Source organism: Triticum aestivum, chromosome 4A (genome assembly GCF_018294505.1).
Source record: "Triticum aestivum cultivar Chinese Spring chromosome 4A, IWGSC CS RefSeq v2.1, whole genome shotgun sequence".
In the NCBI taxonomy this organism is placed as follows: Eukaryota; Viridiplantae; Streptophyta; class Magnoliopsida; order Poales; family Poaceae; genus Triticum; species Triticum aestivum.
The window spans coordinates 274,387,525-274,397,758 of NC_057803.1; the positions used below are offsets into that span (position 1 = coordinate 274,387,525).

Below are 10,234 nucleotides of genomic sequence, written 5' to 3' on the forward strand. Positions count from 1 at the left end.
TCCTCTTGCGTCCCCGGTAGCTCATCCACAACCCCTTCCCACGGCTAGGATTCTGAGGGTGGCGTTCCCACCAATTCCGGCGCGGCGGCGGCGAGCTCCGGCCTCTTCGATGCCCACCAACCTAGTCGCATGGCACGGCCATGGCCATGGCGGCGGCCAGATCCACCCCCTCCCTCATCTCCTCGCTGCTGCCACCTCCTCCCCGTCCTGCAGCGGCGCGTCCCACCACCACCTCCTACCTCGATGCGTCCCGCAGCAACGCCCATCGCGTCCCGCAGATGCTGTCCCTCTCCCTCAATCCCCACCGCGTTCCCCAATCCCCATCCCCAACCAAATCTTCCCCATCTCCCCCGGCCGATTCTCCTCCCGTCCGCGTCCCCTTCCCCACCCCCGCTCCCAGATCGCGCCGCGCGCCGCCCCTGACCGCCGCGGGAACCCCACCCCGCCACCGACGAGGCCCGACCCCCCGGGGGCCCAGCCAAGATGGTGCTCACGTAGATGGGCGGGAGCATCTCCCGCGCGCTCGCGCAGATGAGCAACACCACAGTCGACGAGAAGGTGCTCGGGGAGTGCCTCAACGAGATCTCCCGCGCTCCTGCAGTCCGACGTCCGGAAGATCATCAACCTCGAGACCCTTGCCGCCGGCACCAACAAGCAGTGCATCATACAGCAGGTCCCGCCCGCTCCACCTCCCTCAATTCATTTCCTGCGCTAATTCGATCGAGGGACTGGTCGGGAGGAGGCTGATGCCCTTGTGTTTTTCCTGCTACAGGCCGTCTTCAGGGAGCTCCGCAACATGCTGGATCCAGGGAAGCCGGTATTCAACCCCAAGAAGGGCAAGCCCAGCATCGTCATGTCCTTGTTCAAGAGCCCATCATCTACAACGTCCGCGCATGACCCAACCTCGTCGAGAGCACCTCCGGGAGCCGGGATCTCCAGATGGTAACCTCCTCCTATCTCGATCCCTTCCCACCTAGCATAGATGCCTCATTTACTGCTTATGTGCGTGCCAAATCCATGCCTGGGACCGACCAAGGGGTCTGCTTTTAGTTGGCCGTGTTCATATTTGTTGATATTCTCAAAGTGTAGCATGTACGAGTTTTATTTGTTGACACTCTCCTCATGTGAAGTGATTAGTTAGCAATTTGGACCGGTGGATGGAGTTTGGTACATGTAAAACGGTTCTGGCATTGTCATTTCTGAGCATATTTTGTAATGGTAGCCTGCAATGGGGTTGACACTCTGCTCATATGCATTTTAGCTCTTTTGCTTTTAATCTGTTAGCAGTGGTCACCATTATATATTGCCTGTGAATAAGTATTTCAACTCATTCGCATTGAATCTGTTTACAACAGTCACAAATACTTGTTTGCTTCATGATTATATGTTGCCATGATGATTTAAGATGATTAGCTGATGCTGAACAAGTTATATCATTCTGACCATGTGAATTTGTTAGTGGTGCACTTATTTTCAGAAGTAGCATTTACACCGAAGCTCCTTGCATATATATGACACTGCTTGGTACATGTAAAATGGTTCTGGCATTCTCATCTCTGAGCATATTCTGTAACTGTAGCCTACAAGGGGATTGAGCATATATGCATTTTAGAAATACTACTGTTTTCAGTTGACAGACTCAAATAATGCAGCATGCATTGTCCTTTTCCCTGCACAAATAATGCAGTATGAGATGTGTGACCACATCATGTAATTGTTGTAATGGTTCATGATTCAGTTTTTCACTTGTGTAATCTTCGTTTACTCTGCTCAAGGGCTGCCCTAGTTAGTTAGTTTTGATAGGGTCCTTACTGCATATGCTGCTGGAATCTAATTTGACCTGTTAAGAATGAGTGTCAATCAATCAAACACAAGGAAATTAAATGCTCACTATTTCTCATAGTGATTGTTGTGTCGTGTATAGGTCAAACTAGTGCTGTCCTTGTCTACTTTTGAGGCATCAACATGTGTTGCCATGGTTTTGGTTTTGGTTTCCGGTTGATGCATGGTTGGTTTGCTAGCTGTTCGTTAGTACCTACTGGTTGTTACTATTCCTCTTTTGAGTTAGTTTCCCTGTGTGAGACAGATTTCTTTCTTGATGTACCAATCCTCAATTAATGCCTCATGAAGCTCTTTTTGTATGCGACCTTCTGTTCAAATATTTGTACTCCCTCCGATCCATATTAATTAACGCTGGTTTAGTAGAACAGTTCTACTAAACTAGCGTAAATTAATATGGATCAGAGGGAGTACATGATTTTGATTTCCCAAACATACAAATGATTTGCAAGTTGGACTGGATGTTTTCGAGAAGATTTCTTAGTGTAGGACCTGGTGCATGTCTTCTGAAATCTGACTAGGAGACGTCTTCTTCATATCTAATCAAGATTTGTTTGTTTCAGAGTTCTAAAGAAAGTAGGAATGTTCCTGTGCTTTTCCGAAACAGAGTTAGAGTGCTCAAGCGTGCGCCAAGGTTCTAACATTTTCTCGAACGCTTTGTGCTGGTATGTATGTCACATCTTGCTTCCATTGCAGTCTCAACACCCACTTTGCGTTTCTGCAATCACTAATTATACTCCAGTTTGGTGGGTTCCAAATGTTGTTGTTGCACATGTAAAAGAAAGGGATTCAGGCTACACATCTAGCTTCTGGATGTATCTATCTCACTGCCTTTTGCTGTTCCACTCTGGTTTTGCTTACTTTCTAAAATGGGTGTTTTAATAATAATGTTTATAGAGGCTGGAGATGTACCATTTCTCTCACCTCATCTTCTTATCATTGCGGACATATGCCCCCTTCTTTTGGGTGATGGTGATTTCATATTTATCATGGAATAAAATAACATGCTATGGGAGCAGAAACTATTCACTTAATTATTTAAGGCCAAGAAGTATAAATCGAGGCACCTCCTCTCCTCTCCTCCCGTTGATGCTTGATTGTTACCTGGAATAAAGATTGTTTTCAGGAACATGAAAGTATTACTGTTTGTTAGGACATGATGACTGTTTGTTTACTGCTTTATGATTTTGTGTAGAGTTGTGTCCTTCTTGTCCCCTTTTACCCAAGGCCATCTTGTTGTGTCAATGGCTGTGTTGCCGTTTCAAGTTTGTCGACGACATAGTATCCCCTGTGATCCTCTTCAGACTAGACTCTTTAGTTTCTATCTCATGTTCATAGCGTTCTAGTTTGTCGACGACATAGTATCCCCTGTGATCTCTTAGTGAAATGAGAGGTTTGATTGATGCTATATAGGATTGGCTAGTTTTGCTTAATGCAATGTCTTATGCAATCAGATTACATTTCTGTTTGTTATGGTAATATAAAAAATAATCGTGCTGTCAAAATTTTCATAGTGCGTGCCTTTTATTTCTTTAGTTTGATTGTTTCCCTTGTATTCAATATGCTTCTAATGCCTGATCCTTTCATTTTTGTTGTGGCATCTTTATTTTCACAGGTGTTGTGTGTCCTGGAAGATGGAAGAGAAAGAAAACTTATTTTTGTTGAACTAAATTTTCTGTATTCTATTTTGTTGTACTTATCATTTGATAGTTTTGTATAGGAACAAGTGATACTATTTTGAAGGGCTTTATGGCCTGTGATGTAAACATATTTAGTGCTGAAATATGAAATTATTTGCAAAATTTGTCGAAAAGGAGGATCATTTGTATGAATATGTGAATGGGCTGAAAAGAGTATTGGACCAACTCCTGGATTGAATTATTATCTGAATGTATAAAAAGCCTGAATGTAAACCAGAAATGGGCTGCAAAAAATTATACCTATACTCTTGAAAGGCCAAATGTGCATAAAAATTGACGGGCTGACCAGTTGGGCTTGACCCATGTAGTTGACAAAAATTAACAGAAATAAATATACTAAATGGGCTGAATTGTTGGGCTCGGCCCATATAGACACCGAATTGGACCGGGCTGAATCTAATTTTAGACCTTTAAATTGGTCGTAATATTGCCACGTCAGCTTGCCACGTCGGATCCGACGTGGCCTGGGCAGACAGCTAGTGACCAAAACAAAACAGTAGCATATTTTGGTCGTAAATGTCTACGACCTTCTCAGAGAGAAGGTCATTAATTTCAGTTTACGACTGCCAGCTTTTGACCTTCTGTTTTTGGTCACAAAAAGGTCGCAAATGAAAGACAATGACCTTTCAGTGACCAATAGTCAAGGTCACAAGTTAACATATTTCTTGTAGTGATAGAGAGGGAAAACACCATATGATCCAACTATATTAACAAAGCCCGCGATACATCAAGATCGTGGCATCTCAAGAACATGAGAGAGAGATTAAACACATAGCTACTGGTACAAACCGTCATCCCCGAGGGTGGACTACTCCCTCCTCATCATGGTGGCCGCCGGGATGATGAAAATGGCCACCAACGATGATTTCCCCCTCCGATAGGGTGCCGAAACGAGGTCTAGATTGGTTTTTCGTGGCTACAAAGGCTTGCGGCGACAGAACTTCTGATCTATCAACTCCCCTAGGGTTTTTGGAATATTTTGGAATTTATAGGGCAAAGAGGCGGTGCGGGAGGCCACCGAGGGGGCACAACCCACCTGGGTGCGCATGGACCCCCAGGCATGCCCTGGTGGGTTGTGCTCCTCTCGAAGGTCCCCTCTAGTACTTCTTTGGCCCACCGGGTGTCTTCTGGTCAAGAAAAAAATCTCCAAAAAGTTTCGCTGCATTTGGACTCCGTTTGGTATTGATTTTCTGCGATGTAAAAAAACAAGCAAAAAACAGCAACTGGCACTGGGCACTATGTCAATAGGTTAGTCCCAAAAAATGATAAAAATTTGCTATAAAATGATTGTAAAACTTCCAAGAATGATAATATAACAATATTAATACTTCATAAATTATAGATACGTTGGAGTCGTATCAACCATCGACACCGGGGGTGATGTACCGGAGCTCACGTCGAAGGAGACCCGACTGGAAGCACGGTATGCAAGCAATCCAGCGGGCGCTTTTGTAGACCCGAAACCCCACATGACCGGGAGCTACTCCACCAGGGCGTGCGGCGGCTATGGGCTGCCCTAGGTTGACCTGATCTCCCCTAGAGCCTCGTGGATTCACACCCCCATTGTTGAAGAACGAAAAAGAAGGAGAAGAAAGATACAAGGATAGGGGATAGATGAACAAAAAAAGTAGTAGATGTGTTTGTTCATTGTGTGTTGTTTTTTAATCGACGGTCACCCCTCATGTATATAAGAGGCGGCTGGACTTTTCATGTAAGAGAAGATTAGAATTCACATTCAAAACCCTAGTTTGGGTCTAACTCGGAATCCGAACTTTCCAAAACTGTTCGGTTTATAACCTGGCTGCACCTTGCGGTCACTTTTGAGGCAGTAAACGACCTTCGATGAAAATGTGCCCAAAAGCACATTTACTCGATTCAACGATACGAACAACTTTCATTTTGAACTTTTTTCCCATTTGAAGCCATCATGAGGGCCGAATCTCTCACGCAAAATAGCCGATTTGTGGCACTACCCATCAGAGAGGTGTCTGATGGGACGCGCCATGTTTGACTCCTAGTAGGGCTGCATTCTGATGGCTCTAACTTTCACATACGAACTCATATTGAGATAATTTTTATATCATAATCGACCGTTTCGGCGAGATGAAGACAACTCGTGTAGAAAGTATCTTCATTGAGGCTGCCCTTGAGGTGTAATCACCCGAACAGTGTTCTGGATACAAAATCTCAGCATTTCGAACACAACTTCGGCCTTCAAGATGAGATCGGATGGGAATGACCCAAACTTAAAAGAAGTTAATGTCGACAATACATAACTCTTTTGTATAGATCGCTTCTTCATTTGGGACCATATTAGTTTCATTTCGTACCATGCCAAAATCTGGTGTCAACAGAGCTCCTCCCAGCTCCCAATGGAGTTTTCGGGTAGGCTATTTAACTAGTGTCGTGCTGGTCCTTTAAGCTTTAATGGCAGGTATTTTATGGCATGGAGGTCATCTCCTCGGGCCATATGAATCTGGAGAAGGAAGTCTTCAATCCACACGGCCGGGTCTCTTGTCCCGTCGTATTGCTCGATGTTTACGGGTTTAAACCCTTCGAGGTATTGATGCTGCATCACCTCATCTGTAAAACACATTGGGTGTGTGGTGCCCCTGACCCGGGACAACATCATGCCGGAGACCAGCTATCATATGGACATGGTGTTGCTCCCGGGCTCTATCGTGTCTGTCAGGCCAGCCTTGGTATCCATCCCGTCTAGAAGGGGTGTGCCCTCTACATCCGTAGATGGATCTTATTTGGCCTGCTCTGGTGGTTAAGTCATGCCGAAGATCATATGGGTCTTCTGGTTGCATTGGCTCCTTGCTTCTTCGGCAAGGGGGAGAAGGTGGGTATTCGGCTTCCCCGACTGTCCTGTCCCATCCTTGAGGGGGCGGTCTGGCTGGTTGGCTTGGATGCGTCTAGGAGGTGTGGGCTCAAAGGCCTTGTCATCGAACTATGACAGTAGACATCGCCGTGGGTAGCTTTCATTTTGGTCTTGCCACTCATTGCCATAGCCCTCTTCGACAACTAGGACTTTTGTCCATCTGTCCTTGAGGCTATCCTGTTCAGCCTTCAGTTGCTTCTGCTTCTTCTTAAGGCTTCGAGCGGTGGTTAGAAGTTGCTGCTTGAACCTTTCTTGGTCTAACGGGTCTTCAGGCACAATGTACTCTTCGGCTCCGAGGCTCTCTTCATCCTCGAAAACAGGGAGGTAGTTGTTGTCTTGATAGTCGTCGGGGTCGTCGGGCTCGCCATGGTCCTCGGTAGCGGCTGGATGCTGCTCAGTGTTGGCATTATCGTCGAGCTCCTCTATGTTATCTAGAGCAACGTCGTCCCCTGTGTCGTTTGTATCTTTGTTCTGGTTATCTTCCCTACCTCTTCCCCGTCCCCTGGATCGCTTTCGTTGGCATTGGCGTTTGGATGACTCCTTTGCGGGGTCCTCATCGTCCTCCTTGGGGGTATCGACCATATAGACGTCATAGGTAGAAGTGGCAGTCCACTTACCCGTACTGGGAGTGGTTGGAGAGTTTGCTGTATAGGCCATGGCATTGACATCCTCGTCGATGTCCTCGACCTCCTCAGAGGCGTAGTCCAGCATATCGGTTAAGTCCTCGATAGTGGCAACCAAGTGGGTGGTGGGTGGGTCAAACAATTCCCCACATCCTGCATCGGGCCTGAACCGATCATATATGGAGGAAGGGGCGCCTATGATATTCATCGTCTAGATCTGATCTAGCATCTCGTTTAACAGTAAGAGACTAACCAAATAGGTATCCAGGGTTTCTTCGGAGTCAACCTCCGGTGTGGTAGTATGAGGGGCGCGTCCAGCCAGGGCTGTCCATTGGTCTTCAGACGCCAAAGCCGTATCTGGGCTTGAAGCCTGATCCGAGGTGAGGGTTGACCCGGATATAGGGTCGGAAAGAAAGTCCGAAGCTAAAGCTTCGAGGTTTTCGGGCTCCTCAGGCAAGGTTGAGAATCCAGTGAAGATCAGATCGCCCCGAGCGTCAGCGACATACTCTAGGTTACCGAACCTGATTTCATGCTCAGGGGCGAAGCTGTCGACCTGGTTAAGGCGACCAGCCGAGTTGGCGTGCAAAACCATGCCGAACGCAAAGAGCTGGCTAGGAACAAAGATGTCCCTCGTGCGGATGTAATCTCCAATGATTTGGTGTGCCATCGATCTTTCTACGATCCCCCAGCGGAACTCTCAGTGAAAGCACCTATGTTGGTGTCAAAACCGGCGGATCTCGGGTAAAGGGTCCCGAGCCGTGGATCTTGGATCAATGCGGAATAGGAGACATAGTGACACTATTTACCTAGGTTTGGGACCTCTCTAAGAGGTAAAATCCTATGTCCTGCTTGATTTTATTGATGTCTGTATGTTGGTTACAAAGTCGATCTACCACGAGATCAAATGAACTAAACCCTAGACGAGTAGGATGATGGTTCTTCTTCTAGCCTCTATGGACTAAACCCTTTGGTTTATATAAACACCAGGGGTAGATAGGGTTACACATGGTCGGTTGCCATCAGGGAATAAACATGCCGATTGTTCTATCTTGTATTGGAGGGCACACCAAGGTTTCAGAACTTTCTAGCCCGAACACGTAGTCGCCTTATAGCCCGGCCTTCCAGTAGTAATTATAGAGTGGCCCACCTATCTGGCCCATGAGATCTAGACCGGCACCCCGAGGACCCCTTAGTCCTGGAATCCCTCAGTCCTCCGCCATCTTCTTGATCTCAAGGCAGTCGATTGTGTGGTGCGTGAGTGAGCTCTGTAGGGTGTAGTACGAACCATCGCCTGAGTCATCAGAAATCATCTCCTCCTTTTTCAAGCGCTTCCACTAGGTTCTGTAGTGAAGTCTCCAGGCAACCTACTCTTTTGGACCTTCTTGTCGCGGGAGGGCCCAGCCTCCCGATCGGCTATTGGCCAAGATCAGTTTCAGGATTCGACCACCCTAGCGCACATGTCCTCCAGCTTAGTTGTACTGTAGTGTGAACATCGTGGACCGCCATTTTCTCACACGTCTTGGGGTCCGGGACCTCATTGTGGAAGGCCGCAACAACTTCTACATCGTTGATGCGGGGAATCTTGCTGCAGACCAGGATGAACCGTTGGATGAAAAGGCACAAAATCTCAAACTCCTTTTGCCGGATAGTGTTTAAGTCCACGATCGTGGATGGCCGATCATAGGTTCCTTCAAAGTTGGTGATAAAACGCTCGCACAACTCGTCCCATGTCCCAATGGAGTTTTGTGGGGGATTCATGAGCCACGAAAGTGCCGAGTCTTAGAGGGCCATGGGAAACCAATTGTACATGGCGTTCGCATGTCCGTGAGAGGCCTAGATCGCCATGGTATAGATTTGGAGGAACTTGACATGGTTCGTCGAACCATCGTACCATGACAACAAATCAGGCTTGAACCGTGGGGGCCATACCACTTCATGAAGTTTAGGGTTGAATACCTGGCACCCCATGCCTATTGGCACAGCCCGAGCACCCAGGGTGCCTGGCACAGGGTACCTTGCCTCCACCATCTCTTGAATGAACCTATCTTGACGTTCCCGCCAACGCTCTTTGGCGACGCGAGTGTCTTCCGCTGGGTGAAGTCGGCGAACACCGCTCTTTATCTTCTATGGGGGAAGAGGCTAGAAATTGGCATGCTTCCCCTCCCAGATGCCCATAGGCTAGACACAGATCATGGTTTTGAGGGTCCTGAGGAGGCGGCATGTGCTCCTGGACCCGTGACTGCTCACATGCCACCATCAGTGCCTCAGGTGGCATGTAGATGGTACGTGCCTTGGTCACTGATGGAACAACCAAAACGTGGGTCTGTTCTTCCCGTCGCGGGGAATAATAGCTTGGCCTTGGTGGTGCTCGCGCCATGGCTGGCAGCACATCCTCCGTCATTTTGCTCTGCACTCTACTCGTGGTCCTGGCTCGTATGGTGGACCTCCTCCGCCAGCAGAGGAGGAGGAGGAGCCTACTGAGTAGTGGCAGCAGCGTCTTGACATTGGCGCCGCGCTAAAGAACGTGCCTCCCGACTTTTACATCAGGAGCTTGGATGCCCTGGAGTGCCTGGACGCGATTTGTCAAGGCGTGCTTGGGACCCCGAGAAGGGTACTCGTTGTGAACGACGCTGATGCAAGAAATAGACATCTGATCCCCTACCTGGCACACCAAATGACAGTTTCTAAGAACTTACATAGGAGTTGTGAGCAACAAATCTTTGAGAGTTCGCCCGGGACTGAATACGTCCAATGATCCTAAGTCATGAGCAAATATGGTGGATGAACTACATATGAACGCAAGGAACTACCCAGGTTTGGGCCACCTTTGTGGTGTAATACACTACTCCTGCCTTGTTTTCTATTGCAATGGTTTGGAGCTACAATGTGTCTCTTACAAGGTCAAAAGATCGACCACCCTAGTGAGACCCTGCGCCCCCTTGTTCATGGGTATCTTACGATGCAACTCATGTTTTCGAGTTTGCTATCGTAGTTCATTTCTTGAGAATCTCGCAATGTCATCTCGTTGATTTGTGTTGCAAACTTTCTTTTTAGACATGTTGAGTTTGAAGCATCTTGTCACCAACCAGATATGAATCTCAGGAAGATATGATGGTTGGAACTTTTCCAAGATATATGATGTAGGTTCTGGAAAGGTTCATGTTTTGGCTGACACACTTAGCCAGAAG

At 47.4% G+C, this 10,234-nt stretch overlaps 1 pseudogene; it reads left to right on the forward strand.

Moving 5' to 3' along the window:
* Positions 1–483: 483 nt before the first annotated feature.
* On the forward strand, positions 484–1,595 carry LOC123083792 (signal recognition particle 54 kDa protein 2-like; annotated as a pseudogene).
* The last annotated feature ends 8,639 nt before the right edge of the window (positions 1,596–10,234 follow it).